The sequence below is a fragment of the Rhinopithecus roxellana genome, chromosome 3, assembly GCF_007565055.1.
Source record: "Rhinopithecus roxellana isolate Shanxi Qingling chromosome 3, ASM756505v1, whole genome shotgun sequence".
Classification (NCBI taxonomy): domain Eukaryota; kingdom Metazoa; phylum Chordata; class Mammalia; order Primates; family Cercopithecidae; genus Rhinopithecus; species Rhinopithecus roxellana.
Window position 1 is genome coordinate 163,387,035 of NC_044551.1, and position 8,004 is coordinate 163,395,038.

Sequence of the window (8,004 nt, forward strand, 5' to 3'; positions counted from 1 at the left end):
CCTGCAATACAGTACAATCAATTGAAATGTATAAAATACAATAAAATTTAAATTTAGGATATTTAAAATGAAATAAAACATGAGGCAGGTGAATAAATAAGTACAATCATTTACCATTTAATAGCTCTTGACTTAAATTTTATGTAGAAATATTAAAAGTAAATAGCTTGCATATTAATTTTACTATACTTATATCAAACTGTAAAACTGTATAGACATTTTCCCACAGGCAGTGCTATTAATGGTTTGTGGATATTAGTACTCCATGGGTTCAGGCTGGAAGAGTGAGAGCCTAAACCTTTTCTGAATTAAAAGAGAAGCAATTTCTTGGTAAGGCGGCTCATGCCTGTAATCCCAGCACACTGGGAGGTGGAGGCTGGTGGATCACTTGAGTTCGAGGCCAACCTGGTCAATGTGACAAAACTCTGTCTCTACTAACAAAACAAGAAAAAAACTCAGTCAGGCATGGTGGTACCTGCCTGTAGTCCCAGCTACTTGGGAGGCTGAGGCATGAGAATTGTTTGAACCCAGGAAACGGAGGTTGCAGTGAGCTAGGATTGTGCCACTGCACTCCAGCCTGGGTAACATAGCAAGACTGTCTCAAAAAAAAAAAAAAAAAAAAAAAAAAAAAGCATATAATTTTATATTTACTTTTCTACAATCTAAAATATGCAAATTCACATGATTCTGTCTCAGTCATATTTTGCACAGAAAGAGAATTTATTATACATAGTGTTAACATTGTATACATAGATATTATAATTTCTTAAATGCTTGGAAACAACAAATGTCAAATTGTGGTTGATTGTATTAGATCCACACATATATGATGAAATAAAAATGCAAAGAAAAAAGAAATACCAAATGAAATGGCCCATCCTACCTTAAAAATGGGGAAGATAATTAGATCAAATGCAATAAAATTGAATTGATTAGATTAGAGCCAGTGCTCACCTAATCAGCCCTTGATTCCTGAGGTAGCAAAAAGTCTAGGTGGAAAAACATTTCCCCTTTCTCATCCTGCCTCAGTCATCCTGGGAGCACCACTCTGTTCTGTGGAATTTATTCAGCCTCCCTAGTAAAAATGGACTTGATTCCAAACAGGTAACCCAACTGATCACAAGAAAAACAGCCTAGATTCTGAACATTCAGCTCCTGTCTTCACACAGCAGACACCACCCAAATCCCTTCAAAGCCCACATTGCTTCTCAACATCCACCATCAAGACATATTCCAGGGCAGCCTCTCAAAATTGCCTCAGTGAGACAGGACAAGGTGTGGTGGAGCTCCAGGTTCAGAAGAGCGGCCTCATCCCTTCCTACTGCGGCAGAGTCTGTCTCTGCTGGTCAGAGCCCTCAGACTACAGAAGGGTTAGTTCATATCCCAGCAAGTGTTTCCTGGCTGAAACACTTGCTGGGACATGCTCCCGGTTCTTTGTTTTCTTGTCACTATGACAGGATCCTGAAACAGTCTCTCCTTAACTGTGTCTAGGCCCCCAGTAGAACTACAGCAAGAAACTTCTTGTTGAGGCTCTAAGAAGTGGCAGGGAAGAGAAACCTGTTCAGCCAACAAGAAGTTTTCCTTCTTGTCTCCCCGTCTGCTGAGGAAAGCATGCAGGAATGAGACCTTCTGTGTTAGGGAGTACTCAGCCTCCAGTCCCAGATGACTTGATTGACTGATGAGCTGATTCCCTGAGGAGAAGAAAGAAGCAGGGAAGAGACTGTGTTGGGTGAGTCTGCGTTTTCCCAACTGTGCTATCTGTGCAAGTAGTGGAACCAGAAAAGATATTAGTGGTTGACAGACACTGCCTAGTGAAATTATCTGAATGTAAATGGAACTTATAATATCGTTATATTGTATAATATTATGATACATAAAATTTAGTTGACATCTAAATAAATTTTGATATATTATGGTATCATAATATCATATAAAATTTGGTCAGGTAATTTTATAAGAAAATTGAGTTAAATTCTATAACAATATTAACATATAAACTCAATAGAAAGCTAGGAAAATTGTCTGCTCTTGTGTAAATTACTGCTTTTTGGATAACTCTGTAAAGGTGTGAAGAGGGATCTGCTACTTACTTGATAAGTAAGTACTTGATAAGACATCGACTTGCAAATCTTTGCTGTTTTTAACCAGTGCCATCTCAAGATATGAGAATATTTTACTCTAAGAAAGTATTTTCGTAGATATCATAATAGGAATTTTGTTTATTTTAGTTAATAAATTATTATAACATTTATTGGTTATTAATAATTTATGGCATTGTTAAAATATACTTCTACAGACAACACAATACACATATGTTTTGATTTGTCCTTTAATCTCAGGTAAATTTTTTAAATTTTTATTCAGTAAATTCTATTTATTTTAGATAAAAGAGACCTTGTAACTGCCATATGCTGTACTTTCTTAGAAAGAGAAATGCTCAGGCAAAACTCAGGCCTGGCCGGGCACGGTGGCTCACACCTGTAATCCCAGCACTTTGCGAGGCCAAGGCAGGTGGATCACCTTCGGTCAGGAGTTCGAGGCCAGCCTACCCAACATAAGGAAACCCCATCTGTACTAAAAATACAAAAAAAAAAAAAAAAAAAATTAGCTGAATGTAGTGGCTCACGCCTGTAATCCCAGCTACTCAGGAGGCAGGAGGATCACTTGAACTCGGGAGGCAGAGGTTTTGGTGAGCCGAGATCATGCCACTGTACTCCAGCTGGGTGACACAGCAAAACTTCATCTTAAAAAAAGAAAAAACTCAGGCTTATTTTTATCAGAATCTAGATTTTAAATAACATTTCTAGGTGTGTCCTTTCAATAAAAATCCAAACCAAAACAAACAAAAAATGTCTAAGTAATTCCCATGCATATTAATAACTGTTAAATTGGATACTTTTATTTTTAAGAGGGATTGTTTATATGGATGTGTTGGTGTGTCAAAAATGTACAGTTAAGATTGTACCTTTTTTGGACAGAGCCTCACTTGTCCCATTTGGATGGAGTGCAGCGGTGCAATCACAGCTCACTACAGCCTTGACCTCCCAGACTCCAGGGATCTTCCCAAGTCAGCCTCCCAAATAGCTGTGATGACAAGTGTGCCCCACTGTGCCCAACTAACTTTTAGAAAATTGTTGTAGAAATGAGGTCTTACTATCTTGCCCCAGTGAGTTCTTGTTATGTTGCCTAGGCTGGTCTCAAACTCCTGAGCTCTGGCTCCCAAAGTGATGAGGTTACAAACCTGAGCCACCATGCCCAACCAAGATTAGACCTTCCAGTGAGTGCATATCTTACCTCAAAAAAAAAAAAAAAAAAAACTTATTAAAAGGTAAAGTCTGAGTTAAAAATGGGTTCACATTAATGATTTTTAATTTGGTACTTCTACTGTTAAAAGAGGGATTATTTATATGGATGTGTTTATGTGTAAAAAGCGAGTTAAGATCGGAGCTTTATTTATTTATTTATTTATTTAGAGACAGAGTCACTCTGTCACCCAGGCTGATGTGCAGTGGCACGATCACAACTCACTGTAGCCTCAAACTCCCAGAATCAAGGGATCCTGCTAAACATCCCAAGTAGCTGGAACTACAGGCGTGCACCACCCCACCTGATTAATTAAAAAAAATTTTTTTAATAAAGTTGTGATCTCACTATGCTGCCCAGGCTGCTCTCAAACTCCTGACCTCAAATGATCCTCCTGCCTCGTCATTCCAAAGTAATGGGATTACACAGGCATAAGCCATTGTGCTCAGCCAAGATTTTACCTTCAATTTCTCTGTGTGAGAAATGAGTTGAAGTATAGATAACACAAAATTGGCATGTTATTAGGTATTGATGAGCCTGGGTAACAGGTGTATTGTACTGTTTCTTTTATTTTGCATATGTTTTAAATTTTCTGTGATAAAACATGTGTAGGAAAACAAAGTTGATCTACAATGTTAGCCCTTAAGATCTTAGTGACTTTGGGGGAACGAAAAGAGAGAAAGTGGTTGCCAGGGCATCAGTGAAGCTGGTTCTATTTCTAGGTTACACATGTGTGTTCACTTTGTAATAACTGATTGAACTTTATGTGATTTCTTTGTATATGTCTTTCTGCATGAATGTTATACATATATAAAAATTTAAATATTACCTATTTGTACAAAGTTTTTTTCATATTTCAGAATAATAGTACTGTTTTGTATTGTTTTAAAGTAGGACGTGTTTACTCAGGGCATCATCAGGTGGATGTTAATATTCCAAGGTATTTACTTATGTCCTAACACTTTGGTGACCTTCTAGGTCTTCCCATGTTTACATCAATTTAGTAAGTAGGATAGTTTTAATTTTTTTGGGTATAGGCCAAGCATGGTGGCTCATGCCTATAGTCACAGCTCTTTGGGAAGCCAAGGCAGGAGAATCATTTGAGTCCAGTATTTTGAGTTTTTTTAGGATGCAATTATTATTATTTTGTATGTTTACTTGCCATCTGTAGATCGTCTCTGGTGAGGTGTCTGTTCAGAACTGTGTGCATTTTTAATTGAGCTGTTTAACTTATTGTTTAGTTTTAAGAATTTTGTATATATTTTGAATACAAATTATTTCTCAGATCTGTATTTTGTAAATTTTTTTTCAATATGTGGCTTGTCTTTTTGTTCCCTTAACAAGGTCTTTTCCAGAGTATAAACTGTAAATATTAAGAAATCCACATTGTCATTTCTTCTGTGTATATCAACGTTGTGTGTCATTTGTTAAAATTCATTACCAAACCCAAAGGCACATAGCTTTTCTTCCATAGTTTCTTGTAGAAATTGTATACTTTTGCATTTTTAGTGTAAGGATGATTTTGAGTGATTATTTGTGTAAGTTGTAAAGTTTTCATCTACATGCATATCATTTCCTATGGTTTCCAATAATCGTTCCCTCACTATTTTTGGGAAAGACACAGGGTAGTGGGCTTTGTTAGAGCAGATAGATGGCTAGACATGAACAGGAGGGGGAGTTCCTAAAAAAGGGAAAGTCTGGGAAGGCTCACCTGGAGGGACCACGAAAAATTCCCATTTAGTGGCATCTGTAATGCTGGAGTGGATGGGCACTTGTGAATTGTGGGTAGGAGGGAGGAGAGGTACCTATGCAGAAAGAAACACCCTAGAAATCCTCTTAAGATGCCCCAGTCATCATTCAGTCTGCAGTAATAATGCCACAATATTGCTAGCTACATGCTGAAAAGGACAAAGGGGACATTCTTAAACCTGGCACCATAAGTACAGATTAGGGCAGAGAAGCACATTCAAAAGAGATAGACGTAGTAGGTACAAATGTGACCACTGTCAGCCTGCCTGGGATGGCGAGAAGGAGCCTGGTGCCAGAGTGGATTCAGATCGATGACCACACATGTGCCTCAACCAACAGTGAGGAGGTCCCACAAGCCTAAGTGGGGCAAGTCGGGGACCTAAGGCAGTAGCAGGAAAAGCAGACAAAGAAAACAGGCGGAGACTCGAGACAGAGGCAGGAATGTGAAGAAGTCCAAAATAAAATTCCCTGCACAGGACTCTTAGGCTGCTTTCCTGCACGATCAACCTACTCCTATTTTTCTACAATAAGCTCTTCACACTGTATTTTTCTGAATGAAGTTATGTGCCATCTTATGAAAATCTTTCTTCCAAGTTAGACAAGAACTGGGACATCCATTGTCAGAACTGATGGCGCTTAATAACTGGCGCTCCGACTTTAAGTGGTGCAGGAGGCGGCCTGTAGGGGGCGCCAGCCGTCACACCTGGAGCAAGAGGGCCCTGCACAGTCCCCATCTGCCTGCAGGTGGTGTGCTTCGACGACACTGCCAGCAAGAGGGCCCAGCAGTGTCCCAGGCTTCCAGCAGGGGGCGTACGACGACTATACTGTGAGCAAGAGGATCCTGCAGTGTCCTTAGCTGCCAGGAGGTGGCGCACGGGCACCACACCATGAGCAAGAGGACCCTGCAGTGTCCTGGTTGGCAGCAGGGGGCGTGCTGCCACTCCACTGTGAGCAAGAGGATCCTGTAGTGCCCCAGCGGCCAGAAGGTGGTGTGCCCCCACTACAAGGCAAGGAAGAGGGCCCGGCAGTGTCCCCAGCTGCCAGTTGGGGAGCCAGCCGCCACTTCACTTGGAGCAAGAGGGCCGGGCAGTGTCCCCAGCTGCCAGTATCAGGAGCGCTGCTATTACACTGTGACCCAGAGAGCCCTGCAATGCCCCAACTGCCAGCAGGCGGTGTCCCGTCACTATACTGCGAGCAAAAGGGCCCTGCAGTGCCTGCGACTCTGCCACTGCGTCGCCCCTGCCTGTCACTCTGTGCTTGCGCCGGCCTGCGACTCTGCCCCCGCGCCGCCCCAGCGCGCGACTCTGCGCCTGCGTCGCCCCGGCCTGTCACTCTACGCCTGCGCCGGCCTGCGCCGCGTCGCGCGCGACCCTGGGCCTACGTCAGCGCCGCGCCAGCCTGCGAGTCTGCGCCTGCGCTGCCCGGCCTGCCAGTGTGCGCCTGCGCCGCCCCGTCGCGCGATTCTGCGCCTGCGCCGTCCCGACGTGAGACTCTGCGCCTGCGCCGCCCCGGCTTGTCACTCTGTGCCTGCGCCGGCCTGCGCCGCGTCGGCGCGCGAGTTTGCGCCTGCGCGACTCTGCGCCTGCGCCGCCCCGTCGCGCGACTCTGGGCCTGCGCCGCGCCGCCGCGCGACTCTGCGCGTGCGCCGTCCCGACCTGCGACTCTGCGCTTCCGCCGCCCCGGGCTGTTACTCTGTGCCTGCGCCGCGCCGGAGCCCGACCCTGCGACAGCGCCGAGCCAACATGCGACTCTGCGCCTGCGCCGGCCTGCGCCGCGCCGGCGCGCGATTTGCGCCTGCGCTGCTCCGCCCTGCGCCATGCCGGCGCGCGACTCTGCGCCTGCGCCGCCCCAGACTGCAAGTCTGCGCCTGCGCCGCCCCGGCCTGCCACTCTGCGCCTGCGCCGCCCCGGCGCGCGACTCTGCGCGTGCGCTGTCCCGACCTGCGACTCTGCGCCTGCGCCGCCCTGGCGCGCGACTCTGCGCGTGCGCCGCCCCGGCCTGAGCCTCTGCACCTGCGCCGCCCTGGCCTGTCACTCTGCGCTTGCCCCGCCAGCCTGCGCCGCGTAGGCGGCGAGTCTGTGCCTGCGGCGGCCTGCGACTCTGCGCCTGCGCCGCCCTGGCGCGGGACTCTGCGCCTGCGCCGCTCTAGCCTGTCACTCTGGCCTGTGCCGCCCTGGCCTGCCACTCTGCGCCTGTGACGCCCCTGCCTGCCACTCTGCGCCTGCTGCGCGCCGGCCTGCCACTCTGCGCCTGCCCCGCGCTGGCGCGCGAACCTGCGCCGGCGCTGCGCCAGCCTGCGACTCTGCGCCAGCGCTGTGCCTTTGTGAAGGCGGAGCTGCATTCTCCTCAGCCCAGAACCGGAGAGCATCGGGAGGGTTAGGGTTAGGGTTAGGGGTTAGGGTTGGGGTCGGGGTCAGGGTCAGGGGTCAGGGTTAGGGGTTAGGGGTTAGGGGTTAGGGCTAGGGCCAGGGCCAGGGGTTAGGGTTAGGGTTAGGGCTAGGGCTAGGGTTTAGGGTTTAGGGTTAGGGTTGGGGTTGGGGTTGCGGTTGGGGTCAGGGTTAGGGGTTAGGGGTTAGGGTCAGGGTCAGGGTTTAGGGTTAGGGTTAGGGTTATAGGGTTGGGGTTGGGGTTGGGGTTAGGGTTAGGGTTAGGGTTAGGGGTTAGGGTTGGGGTTGGGGTTGGGGTTAGGGTTAGGGGTTAGGGTTAGGGTTAGGGTTAGGGTTTAGGGTTAGGGTTAAGAGGGGTAGGGGTAGGGGTAGGGTCAGGGTCAGGGTCGGGTTAAGGGTTAAGGGTTGGGGTTGGGGTTAGGGTTAGGGTTAGGGGTTAGGGTTAGGGCTAGGGCTAGGGTTTAGGGTTGGTTTATATTTTTTAGGTTAGGGTTGGTAGGGCTAGGGCTAGGGTTAGGGCTAGGGCTAGGGTTAGGGTTAGGGTTGGTTAGGTTAGGTTAGGGTT

General features: G+C 46.8%; 1 pseudogene; it reads right to left on the minus strand.

Annotated features, from left to right (window-relative positions):
- Positions 1-1,371: 1,371 nt before the first annotated feature.
- The window catches only part of LOC104671239, a 46,270-nt pseudogene continuing 39,637 nt past the window's right edge, over positions 1,372-8,004 (minus strand).